Source organism: Cydia fagiglandana, chromosome 1 (genome assembly GCF_963556715.1).
Source record: "Cydia fagiglandana chromosome 1, ilCydFagi1.1, whole genome shotgun sequence".
Classification (NCBI taxonomy): domain Eukaryota; kingdom Metazoa; phylum Arthropoda; class Insecta; order Lepidoptera; family Tortricidae; genus Cydia; species Cydia fagiglandana.
The window spans coordinates 21970930-21990988 of record NC_085932.1 but is presented as its reverse complement, the minus strand read 5'-3'; the positions used below and the strand labels follow the sequence as shown (position 1 = coordinate 21990988).

Genomic DNA, 20059 nt, shown 5'->3' with positions numbered 1-20059 from the left:
CACCGGCACGAGAATGTTTTAAGTACCTTGTTGTCGTAAAATGCTCATGAAATTTCTTATCTTTTAAACATTATCTTTGGAACTTGACGCAATACTATGGCAATATTTCAGTTAGAAAGTGATCATCAATGGGTATGTCAGTAATGACTTCTACACGATGTGCCATCATACTGGCCCACTAAGATGGACGAGCCCCAGCAAACATTTTTGGTCGATATTCCGAAAAAGGCACCTATTTTAGGTCGCACAATTTAGGAGACCAAAATGAGGCACGTCGAATCGACGTCGTGGGCACGTCGAGTCGACATAAATGGGGAAAAAACGCACGTGCCGGCGACGTATTTATTGACGGTAAATTAGTGATTACAACCATTAGGTCAACACTAGGTCATGTTTCCGACGTGGATTCGACGTCGCCACGACGTGCCGCGTAGTGAAAATGTACTAATTTGGTATTCTTTACCACCTTTAGACGTGATGGCGACATATTTTTATCCATATAATTACTTACTCTGCGAGGCAATATTTAGATGAGACGTGATGAAGAGAAAAAGAGACACAAACATTACGCTTATATATTCTTTTCACTCAGAAACAAAATGTCTAACAAGAAAACAACAGCTTTAAGTTGTGCAATGATAATGGCGGCCACTAAGTCATGTAAAATAATTTAGGCCGATTACGCTGATGAAGAACGATGAAATCTAGTGCACAGAAAATTTTTTCGTGCAGTATGTTAGGTTTACATACAAAACTATCGATGGGCTTTGAAATATTTAAGTTTTCAACATTTTATAAAATCAAAATGCATATATTTGCTTGTAATTGAGTGTTGCAATTGAATATTTGTGTGTGTGAGTGTATTGACTTGATCAAAAATATTGTTTTATTTTGAATATTAGCACAATGAAGTACCGTGCGATCGCACCATTCAAGATATAACAACTTAAATTATGCAATTTCATATTTAGCATCTCGTTATAATGAAAGAAAATGGCGGCACAACCTTATGGTATTGATAGTACTTTACAAGTGATTTTAACTATATGGTCGCAATTTGGTATCTATTTTAAGTAACATTTACCTAAAATTAGTAGCTAAATCGACATAAAATCGACGACCTAAAGGTCATTAAGTCCCTGACTTCATGGTCCCCGTATAAGAAATAATTACGTCGCATATACACCTAAAATGCCTTATTAGTACATTTGACCTATTGGTCAGGGTTCGAAGTTAATATTACCTAATATTTCGACAGATTTTCAACCATTAAGTCCCTGACTTCATGGTCTCCGTATAAGAAATAATTACGTCGCATATACACCTAAAAGGCCTTATTAGTATATTTGACCTATTGGTCAGGGTACGAAGTTAATTTTACCTAGTAATACGACTTATTTTCAACCATTAAGTCCGTGACTTCATAGTCCCCGTATAAGTAATAATTACGTCGCAAATACACCTAAAATACCTTATTAGTAGATTTGACCTATTGGTCAGGGTTTAAGGTTAATTTTACCTAATATTTTGCCTTATTTTCAACCCCTAAGTCCCTGACTTCATGGTGTATTTATGAAGTGAAATTTACGTTTTATTATCCCTATATTTTGACTTGGAAGTAAAAGTGTACAATACGTAAAATAAATTGGTGACTTAGGACGTCATTTTCACTTAAATTGGTAAAATCTTCTTCGAGCCTAGGAAAAAATACTTAAAATGTTTGCTGGGGCGTGTAGAGCGGGTAGTTTTGTCGGATGGCTTTTGGCGCGGCGAGATGGCGATGGGATGGCCAAGGTGTCGGTTTTTTCGTCCGTACATCAAAGGTGGTGGGCCAGCGATGGTGCGTGCGCATCTACACGTGGACCATTCCATAGTGCGTGCTCTCAATCATCGCATGTCCATCTCGCTGGTCCAACGCTAGGCCATCGTGTACAGGAGTCATAACCATTGCATGGTCATCTCGCTGGTTCAGCGCTAGGCCATCGTGTAGAGGAGCCATAACCATCGCATGGCCATTTCACTGGCCCAGCACTTAGCCATCGTGTAAAGCAGCCATAAGAGGTCCAGTTTCACGCGGCTCACCTGGTATCGATTAGTACAGGACGTGACACTCCTGCTGACTGACCTCAGCTGCTGGCAGTATATCTTGGTAAGTAACATAACTAAAGATGTACCTAATGTAAAGCGAAATTACGTACAGTCAACGTCAAAGATATGTATACACTTTTGCACCTCACTCCTCTGTAATATGGCGAATAACGTAAACATATCTTTGACATCGACTGTACAGGAGCGCTTTTAAACTACATTGACAAAGCAGATGATTTTTCTCTCAGTGCACATAGTGGTTAACGAAGTGGACGCGGGCCGCACTTTGTTAATATTTATGACTTTATTTATCAGACATTGTTGTTTGTCATTATTTCATACAAAATAGCCAGGGAGCCCTCTCGCGCTCGAGAGGAGGCCTGTGCTCAGCAGTGGGACATATATAGGCTGAGATGATGATGATGAGCCAGGGAGGCTCGCGGGCCGAAAGTGAGAAGTTCGCGGGCCCCTGGTTGCCGACCGCTGATCTAGCTGAACGATGAGATGGCAACTTTGTCTGAAACTTAGGCTTAAAGCAGAAAATGGTTATAACTTCCCGACACAATGCTTTCAATTCGCGGCTGAGACAGGCAATATTAAGCTTTACAGACATACTTTTAGAGCACTTCTCATCGTCATGGCTGACTATAATATATTCTAGTGCTACGCCGTAGCTCCGTAGCGCTACGATCATAACCCGCATATTCTCATAATTTATTATATCTATCACTGACCCAGAATTTACACCTACCACGCCCACCAATGAGCGGCCGCCCCACGCCTTCCTCGCTGTCCGGCGGCCAATCGGAGCGCGGCGTAGCAAATTCAAATGACGCCGTTCGAATACAGTCTGTCCTGTTCGCGCGGCGACGGCGTGTTTAAATTTGGAAGGCAACAGTTTATTTTTTTAATTAGCGATATTGAATGTGTGCAAAATAGCTCGGAGGAAAAAAATTCCGAAAAAAAAGGGTCTATCATTTTCAGTGGGTATTTCTAGATGCACTATTTTAACATGCTAAATATTCAAAATTTACGAGTTTTTTTTTATAAACATTACTCCATATCTTTTTACCTAAGTTACTTAAAACAGTCACATTGAACATGAACATACAGGATGTACCTTAAATTAACATAAAAAATATCGGTACAATTATATAACATTAAAGTTCACTGGCACTCTTCTTTAACCCTTTCTTAGTATCACCATCACCTTCATACTAATTCTAAAAGCATACTTTCCATAAGCAAATCGTCAACGATACTCCTTTAGGCAGTAAATCAGACTTACTTCCGTTTAAAGTGACCATTACAACGAAATGTCCAATATAACTTGGACCCATCTTCGTTTCCGTATACTAATAACCCAGGTTCTAGTTACGATGGTTTAGTTACCCCTACTCGTGAATATAAAGGGATTTTTTTATGAAAAAACCTTAAGTTGTTGAATGGATGTGCGGCCATGAATGAAGGGCTGTAAGTAGGATTCATGTGTTTTAGGGTAAAAATAAAAAAATAGTGCCATTTTCATGACAATATTATTAAACTGTAAATTTACTACCAAAAGAAAATCAATATATATAAGTAAACTTTAAAAATACATATGTATCCTAAACTGTTTAAATTTTACTTTTTAATTCAATCTTCAAGCATGATGGTAATTTAATTTTATTATTTATGTTAGAAAACTAAGTATTTCTATTGACTAAGAAAGTCGAATTTAAGCTGTTGTGAGATATTAGTACATTGAATAATTTTACACGCGATACACGGCCGTCGTGAACGCTGCTCGCACTGTTAGTGCTTGAGAAAGGAGACCTAGGCTCTCCGAAACATGTCTCGCGAGTGACTAACAACAAGTGAGTCTAAACCTAAGAAAGACTAAGAAAGTATTTAACTGAGTATTCTTAAAAACAATAAATGTGTTTCGTCATACTATTACAAAACAGCAATACACACGTTAACATGTAAACGTACCGCGACAAAGTCGTCAATAGCAACTCAGAAATACCGTTAAGGTGTTAGTCACACCTGTGTTATTTCGCTCAGCAATTACTTCTAAACCGACCACGGAGCGTGACCCCTCGTGATCTATAAACGCACTGTAAGATGAGAGAGTGGCGGAGGTCGTGTATGGTTGGATGTCGTTTCCCGCTTAAATGTCGTTTTGACAGTTAAGTCAAAATGACTGCAGGTTAGAGGTGAAAATATGAATCGTGGGAATGGCGCGTTCCAAATATTTTAATTTCTTAATTTGCTGATAGTAGAGTACATGTTTGCTTTTCAAGCAATTATTTTGAGTTTTTGTTTAACAATGCAATGTCACCAAATTTAATATCGATGAAGTATGCAATGTATACAAATGCTTAAAAATATCAAGCACCTAATTATCAATTTTACAACTGAGGAGAGTTTTTCCAATAGGGCTTATTTCTCTATGGACACCATACAAAAATAAGCTCTTTTGAAAAAACACTCCTCAACTTTCCAACAGGTCGGTTTTTATAGTACATATATATGAAAACTATTGGTTTCCACAACGTTATTAACAAAAAACTGTGCTCATATATTTACTTATATATCACACCAGAGGATCTATCTATGGTATCACACTAAACTTTAGTTAATTAAGTAGGTATAGACAAGCCGTCACGGCCGTAACCTATCCTTGTACTTGTTTAGTAAATCAATATTGCGTTATTATATTGTTTATAAAAAACTTATGGCGGCATGTCGTGTGTTGGCATTGGTGGTATTTTTATTTGGTAAGTTATCCATTTGGTAAATAAACTTGACTCTTTTATTTACTATCTCATTTCCCAAGGACATATTAACTATTGTGGCAGTGAGGTAAATTTAAAATGTAAATGAATATGTAATTACCGATACCGAGTTATATTCACAAGCTCATTACCTGTGTCATTCGTTGATAAACATCAATGCTGATATAAATCGACTCGAAGTAGGTATTTCAATATTATGAACGCAATATAATTAACGCTAATATTAATTATTTCATATACCTAGTGCTTATGACTAAATATTTTGGATGGTTTGTTTACCAAAAACATTGAGGCTACATATTATATTTGAACTCTTTTTAGCTTATTAGCGTAAATACCTGTCTAAAATTGTATGTACAGCACTAATGATTTTGCTATGAGAACAATTTTAAAACAACAAATAATAAAGTGAAATAATTTAAAGAATCGCTAATCCTTTTTGAATTCCCCAGAATTCCGCATAGCGAAAGTAATTAGGGCACGCCCCGCGCGTGACGCGCTCCTCCGTCACGTAACGTAACCCAATTACGCCGACGTGACGCCAAATTCGACAGGACGCCACATTTAGGTAGTTCCATAAAAGCTGGAATCTGTTTTAGAATAATAGGAGTTAGGTCTTTTCGAGCTGGAAGGAGTATAGTTGTTTCGTATGCTCGCCGGCCGGTTCCGCACATACCGTAGTTTTGAGCGCTCTCAATGACCGCTGGGTCGGAGCGACCGGCACACGTCTAAAATGCATGCTCGCGAGTCGGACCGCGCGCGATGCCTGCTAGTGTTTTTGGAAAAGTGAAAGTTTTTTTTTGTGTTTTGTGTGGTTAGTAACACTGTTTTTAGGATGGATTGAGGTACTTTTTCATGCTTTTCCTGAAACTTTTTTAAGTTAAGAAGGGGGTAGTTACACTAGTTACTACAAGTGACCTATAGATAGATTTTTCATACTATTTTTCAGTGTGCAATAAGATGGAAGTGTTTCAGTGCATCTTCTAACGTGCTATGTACATATAGGTATACAAGTACCAACTTAACGCGACAATATGCAGAAGTACTACTCCCAAACTAAAAAAAAACTTTTGTACTTATTGGTAAGGATATATAAAAACGGTAGTATAGGCCGTAGGTATCTATTTAAGTACTAACATAATTATTTCTAGGTAGGTATTAAATAAAAACTTATTTGTCATGTTCAAAATTTTACTGTAGTTATGCTAAATACATGATGTCACTGAAAAATATGAATAATTGTTTATTGTAAATCTATAAAATTTTGATTTCGCTCGAGTAATTTGAAATAAAAAATACAACAACTTTCAAATTGATGAAACGATTACCTATGTAAAAATAAAATTACTTATAAATTGATAATCACTCAAAACTCCTAGCTAAACACTATTAAAATATATTTAATTATTATAAAAACATACACACACGCCTCTACGACAATATTGACGTGCGCGCGCAGTGACGGCTATTAGAGACGAATTTTCTGTATTTCTGGTATTGTATTTGCTCAGCAGAGTATTCATTGCGTACCAAGGGACTAGTTTGGTGTTTGTTAAGTAACAACATATGTTTGACTTGGATCAGTTGCTTAAGAATCATTAGAGATAAAGTTTTATTATTAAAGGGGAAAACTGAAGTCGCGGGACGTACATTAAGTACCTACCTATACGGATAAAATTGCACTTCTTATACCTATTAACAATCTAAATATGTCAGTAGTTTAAAAAAAAACGGCCAAGTGCGAGTTGGACTCGCGCACGTGGGGTTTCGTACCATTTCGCAAAAACGGCAAAAAAAAATCAAGTTCGATGTTATCGAGCTCCACCTAAATATTTATTTTATTTTATTTTTAATATTTGTTGTTATACCGGCAACAGCAATATATCATCTGTGAAAATTCAAACTGTTTAGCTATGACGGTTTATGAGTTACAACCTGGTGACAGACAGACGGACGGACGGATGGACGGACGGATGGACAGACGGATGGACAGACGGACAGACGGACAGATGGACAGACGGACAGCGGAGTCTTAGTAACAGGGTCCCGTTTTTACCCTTTGGGTACGGAACCTTTAAAAGTAGAGTTATAATTGAGTAAGAGTCTTGAAATGATATTCTTGAGATTTACTTGGTATGTACATATTTAATTTTGATATTGCTGTCGGTATGTGATATCTAACACTTAAAAAAAACAAGAATGACGGGCCCTTGTATATCACATCAGTTAATATTTTAAAATTTTATAGAAAATATAATTTAATATGTTTTAAGGAGTGATTTGACACCAAACATTCAACGCACTCTTCAAATTAAAAATAATTGAGACTATTATTAAAGTCCAGAAAGCTTTTTAGTATTAGGGCTTATTTCAAAACTTAAGCTTGGAAAATAATCTACCGGGTGTAGCATGTAACACGAGCAAATAATTTAAACATAGGTTGGACTCGTCAAACGGTGACACTTTTGTTCAACAACTTTTAAAAATTATGAAGTATTTAGACTCCAGAGTATTACAGGCCACACCCGGTATATTGCTGTACATCGGACATCAAAAGTCAATTCGAGTTTTATACCGGGTGTGGCCTGTAACATGAGCAAATAATTAAAACATAGATTGTATACCTCAAACGGTGACACTTTTGTTCTACAACTTTTAAAAATTATGAAGTACTATTTAGACTCCCTATTTTTCATACAAAATAAATATTATCTTCAATGGACGCCATCGCCACGCCATATCATTGTGATTGACGTTGCTTGTCACGCCTTAAACCAAACAAAATTCGCAATACATTGCGTCTTAGAATAAACTTTAAAGTGTATTAAAAATCAAACCACAAGTTATTTTTAAAAGTCGCTGAACAAATGTTAGTCAGTATGAGGAGTACAGCCTACAGTTTAATTTATTGCTCATATTACAGGCCACACCCGGAATAATATATAGTTATTAGATCTCTTTCCACTATGATACTGATATGATAGGTATTGATAAAGATCAGTGTCAAAAGTGACGTTTTTTGTTGAAGAAATTGACCAGCCTGTCTCAAGATCTGGTATTTGGGTGAATTGAAAAAATAGGTCTAACAAAAATATTTAGTTTTTTTTTAGATATCTTACTTGCATGTAAGTGTGCAAGTGTACGCTATAAACTTATAAGAGTTATAAGTGTATGAATTAAATACAATACCAAACCATACCATACACTTATATGGATAACTTTCGTATCACAATAGAATCAATTCATTGAGGATGAATTCAGACTTAATTAAAGCATTATTTATTAATATGTTATGGATTTATTTAACTAAGATTAATTTTTTCTCGAAAATACATTAAAATGACGATTATTTGCATTAGTTTAACATATAACTAAAAAATCTATAAACACATAAAACAACTAATTAATGTGTTGTATAGCATTGTATTTTCTTCTACAGGACTTTTAGACCTTACATGCGGGCCAGGAGCTGCTTTATTTCGTTTTTTATCTGTTTTTAAAAGGTGTACAATCTTGACGTGTCTTTTTTATTGAAAAACACCTTTGAAAAATAAGTCACGGGAAATATGTAATTATTATGAATCATACAGTGTGTTTTCTGTAACAGGAGCAATAAATTAAACTGTAGGCTGTACTCCTCAAACTGACCAACATTTGTTCAGCAACTTTTGAAAATAACTCATGGTTTGTTTTTTATTACACTTTAAAGTTTATCCTAAGACGCAATGTATTGCAAATTTTGTTATGTTGTAAGCGTGACAAGTAACGCCAAACACACTGATATCAGCGTACATTGAAGGCAATATTTATTTTGTATGAAAAAGAGGAAGTCTAAAGGATTCATAATTTTTAAAAGTTGCTGAAAAATGTTGGTCAGTTTGAGGAGTACAGCCTTTAGGTTAATTTATTGCTCCTGTTACAGGAAGCACCCTGTATATGATTATTTACATTCTTTTGGTTTCCTAAGTAATATTTACTGATATTTAAAAAAAGTTTTCAATTTAAAGACACGTCTTTTTCTAATGCTAAAAAAAAGAACTATAGTACATATAAAAATCTCTATCAATTACTTACTGAAATTTTAATAATAAGAGCTCATAGTAAGTTAAATATTTAACGCCAGAAATTATTATTTTGGTTAACGTATTGGTAGGACCCAGATAAGTCGCAGGTATTAGTAACGCTAATGAGTATTTAACAACTCTAGAACAATTTATAAAAATAAAATTATATAAATATAATCTGTTCAGTGCATTTACTTATTACTACCTACTTAATAGGAAATTTAATTTGCTGGATTATTTAATATCTATTAACATAAATATATAGCGACTTTCATAATGTTATCGCTTTCTAAGTTTACAACTTGCTATAAAATATTAACGAAGTGTGATATAAAAAATATTTAACATCAAGCGTTTTCAATAGGTACTTTTGCGGTAGTTTAGCGTCCCTACCTACTAATTACAAATTAATTGAATTACTGATACAACTTCAATTACGAATTTGGAATTACATTTAGATGTAAATAAATGTAGGACACGATACTAAAGTTTCATTTCAGTTTCTCTCCATTTGGGGACCAAAGTTTTCATTTCATATAATTTTTTTTAGGTAATACTGGTTATAACAGTATTGCTGTACCTAGGCCTGGCCATATAATCATTTCTAATAAATATTAAGGATGACATGTTTTATAGATAATTAATGTAGTAATAAAACCTACTATACTGAAATATGTACTTGTAGGATTCATGAATCGCTGGTTTACGTAAGTAGAATAATTTTATGGGCTATAAGTAGATAACGAAGCACGTACGAATCATAAAAACAGATACAAAAATGAATTACTTAAGTAAAAATAAAAATACCCAATTTAAAATGAGCAATTTACTTAATTTAAAAGTTGCAAATGGCAAGAAAATTGCTCCAGTAGACGTTGGAAATCCTTATAAGGTGTTTAGACTTTTTGAAATTCGACTTCAATTAATGGTAGAGACTGAACGAATAACCTACACATATTGTGGTTGAAAAAATGTTTTTAAGTACCTAGTGTACCTACCTACTGCCTGTCATTCACGACCATTCTCCTGCATAAAACAAGAAATATAAACATAAACCAACGGCGATAATCCAAGTAAAATTAATAATACGAATTGTACGCATAATAATCAAACATGATCATAATAGTTATTTGTTTTACAAGGGGGCAAAGTTGTTGTTTAACCGCTCGTGCTAATATTGATACCCGAGCAAGCGAAAGATTCCAAAATTGAACCACGAGCGTAGCGAGTGATTCGAAAAATGGAATCTTGAGCATTGCGAGGGTTTCAAAGCACGAGGGTTAAACAAAATTTGCCCCCGAGTGAAACACAAAATTTTTCACCACACCAACCCGAAGCAAATATTAAATGTAAAATATCAAACAAAATCAAATCCAAATTAATGTTATTAAATATTTATCATCCAAAATCATCATTTAAAAGTCAATTCTACCAGCAAACATAAGAAAACAACTCAAAATTTGCATTTGATTACTTTGCCTCACATGTGGATAAAATGCAACTTTGCTATTCGTGTTTGAAGTGCAAAGTAATTCTTTCCGAGCTGGTGTGGTGAAAATAATATTATGTACTTCTATTTATGTATAGCAGAGGTCAGAATTCAAAAGTATAGAAAATAAGCCTCAGAAGTATAGAAAGTGAAGTATTCTCAGTCGAGTCGTGCGTGATGAAATGAGAAATTTCTAAATTCGTCATTAAAATGTTATATTTGCCGTATGTACAAATCATTTAAATAACTTTGCTGAATACGAGAAAGAAAAACATCGCTCTATCACCTTATGTTGATTTTTAATTAGCGTCGTGTTTATTTAATCGCGTATTTTAATAGTATTGTGTGGTGATTGGATTCTGGGTATTGGTGCGAGCTGTCCTAAGATGTTTGCTAATCGGCAGGTTTGATTGTGATAGCGGGCCGCTGTTGACTCGGCTGTTCCGAGAGCGGAGTCGAGATAAAACGGACGGATTGCATTGTTACGAAATAAATATGAGTAGGTACTTACACATGTATGGTAGCCTAACCTTGCAACTAACAACCTATCAAATATGTATTGAAATTGAACTCCCAAATGATATATCACTTTAATCAGTAGGTATGCAAGATTAAACAATAATAAATTGTTGAATAAACTATACACAATTCTGTTAACACCACTCCGCTGCACCAAAAATGCTGGAAAATGTACGATCATTGCTAATTAGTAACTGGGAAAACAATTAGGGTCTGTGTGGAAAGAATTAGGGTCGTTGAATGTATGGGCTCACTACATTTGACGATTCTTCTCTTTCCACACAGACTCTATTTTTAAAGTTTTTATTGCCAGGCATGAAAAAATACCTCAATATTGAGTTAATGATTTATATAGGTAGGTAAACCACACTACTCGTAAGTTATATAATAAAATAACCATAACAGTTATTTAAATAACAGTTCGCAGTTCAAATAGAATAAGAGTATAACACAAAAGAAAATAGAAATCTTCGAATTGAACGTCGTCTCGTGTGAATATGTAAAATAAGTACCTACATTGACAGTGTTATAACAATTTTCATACTATTGAAACTTCGAATCCAGTGCTTGCCAGTGTATAGAACATTTTCATAAAATTTTAAGTTTATTTTGTGTGATTCACTGACTAGTGTTTGAGTGTTAGACGGTATAGTACAATGGAAGTGTTCGAGTGACTTTCAAATGATGCAATTGTCGATGGATGCGTAAGGCATGGAGCACCCAGGCGGGTTCGCGTCCCCGTGGGCCGCCATGCTGGGCCACGGCATGCACGGCATGGTGCAGCACGAGTACGGCGCGCCCATGCCGATGGACCTGCACGTGCCGCAGCCCTTCCCCTACTACCGGTGAGTTTGTATTGTTTGTGAGAACTTGGAGTCACTATATATGTATATTGTATGAATATGTCGGCGGCCGATCGTAAGATCAGGCAGAAAGTAATGTTCCTGTCCTTGAAGTCATTTGGGGAAAACCGCCTCACGACGTTAGATGTAAAACGACAATTGTGCAAGGAAAGATCTAAGCCCTCCTACATGTATACGTACAGTACGGCCGGTCAACTCTTAGGTACTGCCGTGAGTGTGAAAGAGTCTTTAAGAGCAAGTTTGGCCTGGCCAGCCACATAAGAGCTCATGAGCGGAAAAAGCCTTAATTGCTCGACATCGATGTTGAGGACTAATACAATATTTGAAAAATAGATATCTATTAGATATCTTTTAGACATCACCATAACGATATGTTTAAGATCTAACCTGTCAAATTTGACATTTGCGCGATTCTGTAGATACTCTTGGACGATTTCCACAGGATATGACTTAGAGATCCAATTCACATCTAATAGATATCTTACTCTATCTAACGTAAAAGTGGCATTGGTTGCCCGAATTGCCCTGCAAATGAGAACTAGTTCATATTGTATCTAGAATGGATCTAGTACGTATCGTCTCTTGTGAATATCTTGAAGTTCGAATACGGCAGTATCTAAAGAACAGAACTTTAGTACATATATGTATGTGATAAAGCAAACTTAAACATTACGCCTCATTAAGTAGATACTTTATGTACCTATAGGTATGTCTGACATCCCCACTACACCATCAACGTTAATTAAAAACCATTTATAATAGCAACACTACCAATCACGGCGAGCGCTGGCTAGGGTTGGGAAAAAGCGGTAATCGAAAAAGCCGGTAGCGACAAAAAGTGGTAAGCTTAAATATGGCGGCTGGCACGCCGGTCGGTTTTGTCGTCGACATAACTTGTCGCATAACCTGCCGGTTTAAGGAAATCGTCGGGATAGTGAAATGATTATCTAATTTGATTTGAGTGGACTGTACTAAAGCGCATACCTGTGCCTTTTTAAGATATATAGAATGATACATACTTTGATCTAAAAGTGTGTGTACTTGTGTGAGTGTACTTTCAGAAATAGCAAAGTGACTCCTATACATATATGCATAAATGCCCTTTTTATTGTTTTGCTATATCTCTGTATTACTCAAACAATTTCATGTGGTTTTTAAGCGTGACGTTCTAATAAAAACATACTAGGTACAGACAAATTATTAAGCCGGTCAAGCGTGAGTTGGCTTCATGAAAAAACCCTAGTAAAACTTGTATGATAAGAAACTTTTGGATTATCAGTCCGATACTCTTGGTCAATTTTGGTTATCAACTAATCATGTAAAATTATACTCCAAAGAAATCTAAGTGTGTGTATATGGTATTTTAGTGTATTCAAATGTTTATCATCTTATCTAACACAGAAGGTTGTTATTATCACATCATGGAATATCGAAATCTTTATTAAAACTGCTATAGTATATAATGGTGATGTCCATGGTCGATTAGCTCTATCCCCAATATTAAAAAGTATTTTGAACAACAATGAAAAATTACATAGAAAAGAAACTAACCACCCAGTTATCAATTTAATAAGTAGGTAATATAATTAGCTACTTAGCTAAGTATACCTTTGACAATTTACTGCACATCAAACAATCACCTGCCATAGAGAGCAACGGCTTATTTACAACAATTATAAAACGATAAGTCATACGATACTATATATAAATACGTGACATTAATACAGGGCGGAAAAGTTCATTCATCATACATGCCATTTATAACCCCAAAGAAACATACTATAGGTACTTTAACAGTACTTGCTGTTCATTCGTCAAAGGTGACACTTGTTATCGGTACTGAATGTAGAGAGATTTTAGATAAAATTAATTTGTGTAGTGTTGCTGGTGTTCATCTTTAGTTTTCATTGGTAGTTTTTAATTTAGAACTATCATTTATGGTCTACAACAACTTTATTGATATTTAACTTTCGCCGTCGGTTTTTTTTTTGTTAATTTGTTTTGAAAGAGACTGCCATCTGACCATAGACCAGTACGGATATGATGGTCGTTTTTGTCTACATGATAGCGTGATAAAACAGTGTCCGCGGAGTTAAAAGTGACAGTTATTTTATCACGTGGATAAAGCGATCCATAATACGCATGCTGTTTCCTCAACGTGAGATTGAGATAGGTGACTAAAACTCATACATTTCTAGACATCTTTCTCTTAGTCATTAGATTTTAAGTTGTTTAGGCTCTGATCATTCATTTTAAGCGACAGTCTTTATGTAGGTATATCCCGTTGCTATCATCAAAGGACCTAAAACCCGAACGACACGAATGAATGGATCGTGTATAGTAATCATTGCCCGATGACCAGCGAAATGACAAGGTTGCGGCCATTTTGGTGTAATTTGCGCTGCGCATACGCTTATTACGACGCAAGTTTATAATGGCGGGGACAGCGGCTCTTATGACAGTCATTCGAATGACCGAATGGGTTTGGAGAATTGATTTGTGGATATATTGAAGTTTTATTTCTATGAAGGCCTTTAGAAACTTTGTCTTCATACAGGGAAAAATAATGGTCATAGATATGTTATTATATAGTACACCAGTATGTTCAGATCACAATCACCTACATAATATATATTGCCCATTCACTTTTGTCTTTTCTTTGTTTTTGTATTTCTTTTTGTTTTCTAGAGGTGGTTAGTTCTCTGTAGCTAACTGTATTTAATTTCGTTTAAGAATAACAAATGCAATATAATTTCCGCGTCAAATGAAGTTCCTTTTTAAATGGAGTAGCTGCATGTCATGTAGAATTTTTTGGAGGGTTTATTAAATGTCACAATTGAGTAATAAAATACGGTATTACATATTTCTTCGTTTACGTATTTTTTTAATTAAGCCTAATCAAACGAGACTAGAAGACGGAACTCTCACTCGACGCGAGAGGTACCTATATTTAATGGGAAATAATTTAGGTATTGAAAGCACCAAGGTCTGACAATAGGTAATATGTAGGTGAAGTCATAAAAGTAGGTGTATACGTCTAAATGCAATGCGTTAGATTTATCAAATTAAATGTGTAGCGTTTGTTTTTGTTTAGTGAGCGATGATAAAAATGGTCATTAATTTGCATGTAAAAAACATTCTGAAGGTATGATATGCATACACGATGGATTGAAAATGCTAAAGTGGCCGCCGCTGTCCAACATGCTGCATTTATTTACACATGCCATTTCATTATGCCGTCCTCTTATAAACCCTCAATTTCTGAAAACCGGACGTATAGTACGATAGTTCAGTTTTTACTTGCTGCCAAAAAGTTCCACTGTCAAATCAGAATTGACGATTAATCAATTCAACATAACGGAAGGAAAATTCAACACTCTCTTAGTACAATAAGAATCAAATTTGAAGAGCACTTTGTAGTTGAAATATTATGAAAACAACAAAAATATCCATTTGAATTTCAAAAATTGTTCTTATTTTGATCTTCAGTATGGCCTGTTGCATTTGGGACCGCTTCATTAGCGTTTGGTGTCGATTGAAACGAATTTAGTCTGCCTTCTGTTTTCTCTTTATATACATGTATCATCCATAATTAATGACGAACGTCTGTAAAAATACCAATGCGGCACAAATGACCCGTACGGCAATCCTTTTATGGTGTTTCACTCGATTGTGAGCGAAATTCGATAGGTTTCTACAAATTTTTCGCTTAATTCGTTTAAAGGAAAGCTTTTTAGGCTGGATTACTTCCAAGGAAGGAATTAGTCGTTTACGAGAAGATATAAAGATAAAAATAAATTTAGTTCCATCGATATTCAAACATGCATGGCAACAATTACGATCATTTCCGCTGAAACCTTTATTTCAAGTACTTTGCGCACAAAAATGCTCAATAAAAGCCAGCAAACATGCACCTTATACGGTCTCAGAATCTCTACCATCATAAATCGAGGCCGTTCTTAAAAAACTATACTATCTTCAATTGGCTTTAATTCTCCTTCACTGCTTCGATCGTAAAATACGTCACAATTAGTCTGGTAAAGACGCTTTATTTTATAGAAGAAAAACGTCAACCTTAAAGACCCGATGCCGTTGCCAAATGAGGGCTTATCCATGTAGACTACGGTGGCCCGGTGTTGATTTTGTTTTTTTCAAACCCAATTTGCTGAAGGTATTGATAGCATTAAGCCTTAATTATGGAAAGTTATTTACGGAAATTGGGACGTTTTGCTTAAATATTTTTTGTATTTATAATTAACTAGGTAATCCGGGTTGATTGGAACCTAATCGCAAATAAAAAACCATTCATCGTCGAGTCTGGCAAAAAAATATGACAATATTAAATTTCCACTTGTCCACTCTACAGTACTATAGTAACCATTCCATTAATACCTGTACCTGTAACTACTAATAGGATATTTACAGAAGCACGTCGCCTCATCTTGTGCTTTCAATAAGCGCACAAATGTCAAATAGCAAACTAAGTCTAATTAACTATCGTAATAAATCCTAAGCCAAGCAACAGTAGTGCTAAGTCGACACTAAACGTCTTTGAATCCTGAACTTTTGTAGGCAGATAACATTAAGGGCACGGTACTTAATTGGTCCATAGAATTAATTTGGTCTCGTCGCGTGGATTGTCACGTGAATGGTGGGAACTAGCGACATTAGTGGTCAATAGTGTTTGGTAAATTAGTGTAGAAACATCGGTGAACTACAGGTAGCATGGTTCTTCATCAAACTGCGACACTATTTTTTTACTTAATTGAGGAGGTAGGTAATTCGTGTTTGTATTAGGATTAATCAAGCTTAATATTTTATTTTATATCCGTATGTAACTTTACAAGTTACGAACGCACGGCGCTAAAATTTGTTAAAATGCAGGGTTTAAATTTTGAAGCGTATGTTAGGTAAGATTTCACCGTGCGTAGGAGTTTGACCTTGGTAAATGCACTGCCGTTCTTCCCTAAGACATAAAACTGTAATTTTAGCCTGTGTAGTGTGTAATGTAATGATCTAAGGAATCTCGCCAAGCCAAGTATAACTACGTTACTTAACGTACCTGGCAAAAATGGAGATTAATGTGGTTGTGGGTAGTTTCGCTGTTGACATTGCGGTTTCTGTTTTAATTTAATTCAATGTGGAAAGTCCATGGACGTGAAAGGTGGCTCTTAGGTTGTTTATTTTTCTGAATTTTTGATTTCCATTTCACTTCGCTCGAATTCTTGAACCATATGAAAAACAGTTGGTTATTATTAATCGCGTATTTAAGTTTTAAGATTTACCTCCGACGTTTCGAGGACGGCGTTGTCCCCGTGGTCTCGGAGAAGACTGACTTTTAATCGGGACGAGGGTTTTAAGATCTCATCCACATGGAATCCAGTCATTAGTAAATGTAAGCAGAAAAGAATATCGACAGTCGATAAATCGAATATCGTTAGTGTTGTGTGTCGACAGAGTGACATCCCTAGTGCGCAAAACGTTCAAACTGATAAACAAGACCAAGTGCGGGTAGTTCGAAAAACTCGCGCGGCTAGAAGATGTTGATGTCAACTTAAGCCAGTCTTCTCCGAGACCACGGGGACATCGCCGTCCTTGAAACGTCGGAGGTAAATCTTAAAACTTAAATACGCGATTAAGTCCCGTTGTGTAGTTTCATAATGTTAAATAATCGTGAAAGTTTAAATCAGAGTTGGTTATTAAGCTGAAAATACGGCCTTCATAAGTAGTATCATACTCCACTGGTTGTAAGTCTAAACCGGTATAAATACTCTGGGTTTCGAAGTCTTTAACATTCGTGGGTGGGCACAGTACTTATGGTATTTAGCGGTAAAGAAGTAAGATATCGTTTGAAATTCGTAACGCATCACCTGTTCACAACTGAAAGACAAATTAAATAACTTTACTGTCTCAACTGGTAAATGTCAACTCCTTATATAAAACACAAAGTAAAGCGACAGTGGATACCGCAAGTCTAGGTAGGTACTCTATAAAACAACTAATTGAAACTACTGGCTAATCAACTTAAATGAAAAGCGACCTAAGCGGTAATTAGTCCACCACTTTGTTGTAATAAAAAACCTTCAAAAAAGTCGCATTTTTAATTCAAAATAATCGATCATTTGCAAAAGACTGCTTGCATAATTACAAATAATTGTCGCATTCTCTGAAAGGGGAAAGAAAGATACCTAAATAAAAAGGTGGAAATAAAAGAAACGTGCCAAAGGACGAGGCAATTGGGCACAAATGAAAGGGCACAGGGCAGGAGCGACAGAGAAAGTAAAGGAGCTTGCCACTTGAAACAAGGTTAATTTTGATGTTAGGAAATGTAATAAGCATCAACAATTTTCCATAGTATTTAAATATCAGCTCTGAAATATTAAAAACTTAAATGAATTACTTCTTTAAGAACTGTTGCAAGAGCGTTATATGTACACTATGTACATACAATTATTAATTGCTTAGGTATTTGGGAAATTACCTGCGTTATCGGTTTATCATTCGATAAGTTCTATAAGCAACTCGTACCTATATAAAAACCTACATTGCAGGAATACTTGAGAAGAAGTAACATCTCGAGCAGTTATCATTATCATGTCTAATGATAATAAAAAAGAAGTACTTATCTTTCAAATTATTTATTGCCCAATGATTTTGTAATTGTATCTAATTAGGTACCTACAGCAGTTAACTTTGTTATTTCAGGATATGTTTTTTAAATGACTGTTTTGCTTTGAATGCTTTTTTACGGTGGTCTGGGACATTTTACTACCCACTAAGTAATTGAAGAGAATTAACTTAGGTAGCTGCTCGAATGTTTCGAACGCAACGTAACTCTAGATCTTGCGTTTTTAGGGTTTCGTAGTCAACTAGGAACTCACATATTTTCGCCATGTCCGTCTGTCTGTCCGTCGCTTTGCTCCGCTCCGCTCCGCTTTAAAGCTGCAATCTGACATGGTTATATAAATCAATCACGAGGACAAAGTAGTAAAATAAATCTAATACAAAAATATTTCAGGGTTTGTATATGTATGTACCTCCCCTACGCATAAAGTGGTGATGATTCTTCTTTGTGGCTTGTTTACACAATTCGGTATTCATCATCATCATCATCTCAGCCTATATACGTCCCACTGCTGGGCACAGGCCTCCTCTCGAGCGCGAGAGGGCTTGGGCTATAGTCCCCACGCTAGCCCAATGCGGATTGGGGACTTCACATACACCTTTGAATTTCTTCGCAGATGTATGCAGGTTTCCTCACGATGTTTTCCTTCGCCGAAAAGCGACTGGTAAATATCAAATGATATTTCGTACATAAGTTCCGAAAAACTCATTGGTACGAGCCGGGGTTTGAACCCGCGACCTCCGGATTGCAAGTCGCACGCTCTTACCGCTAGGCCACCAGCGCTTCTACGATCTATAATACTGCCTAATTCGGTATTAGGCAGTGTTTATTGCTAGTTTATACATTTGCTACTAGCTACTTGCGTTTGCGTTGCTGAAGTGGCAATGGGCGGGCCACATTGCACGCAGAGAAGATGGCCGATGGGGTCGATAAGTGCTTGAGTGGAGACCACGGACTAGCAAGCGCAGAGTAGGACGTCCACCCACAAGATGGACAGACGACCTTGTTAAGGTCGCCGGAGGGCGCTGGATGCGGGTCGCTTCCAACCGGTACGAAAGGAGGTTCAAGGGGGAGGCCTATGTTCAGCAGTGGACGTCTTATGGCTGAGATGATGATGATGACGATGATGATAACTTGCGTTTAGTGGCAAAGATATGATCTCGCTATAAACACTTTAATGTGTTATCAGCCCTAACCACAGCCACACGACCATACCACACATATTGACCATATTACATTGTCACCGAAATTACGGGAAGGATAAAAAATTAATGGTTTCAATGATAATGAGCATACGTGTAGTAGTAAAGTCTAATTAATTGAGATCTTTTATTAACACAATCATATTAACTTCACTTGTAATTAACGATTTAACTTTTAACTATCATAGTGATACGTAATCTTTCAAGTCGATCTTGACCAACTTATAATAGCCCTAATGATTTGAAATGATTGAACTATTTATTATTATTGTTTAACAGAAAAGTAATGAGCAGTGAATGCATTTTTCAGCTTTCACCCATGTGACGGTATGTACCGAATTTGCCAAACCACATATTTTGACCAAGGTGTAGAGTTTGTGAAATTAGGACTTGTAGAGTTAGAAGCTTTAGCTCTACATGAGATCTGAT

At 35.9% G+C, this 20059-nt stretch overlaps 2 long non-coding RNA genes across 2 annotated transcripts in view; one reads left to right on the top strand and one right to left on the bottom strand.

Moving 5' to 3' along the window:
- LOC134667791 (uncharacterized) overlaps positions 1–20059 on the bottom strand; it is a 537524-nt gene that overhangs the window by 472747 nt on the left and 44718 nt on the right. The gene's annotated exons all lie outside the window — the stretch shown is intronic.
- The window catches only part of LOC134667797 (uncharacterized), a 55850-nt gene continuing 47372 nt past the window's right edge, over positions 11582–20059 (top strand). Inside the window, exon 1 of the long non-coding RNA XR_010098691.1 lies at positions 11582–11785. This is a non-coding gene — a long non-coding RNA (uncharacterized LOC134667797). The remainder of the gene's footprint in view (positions 11786–20059) is intronic.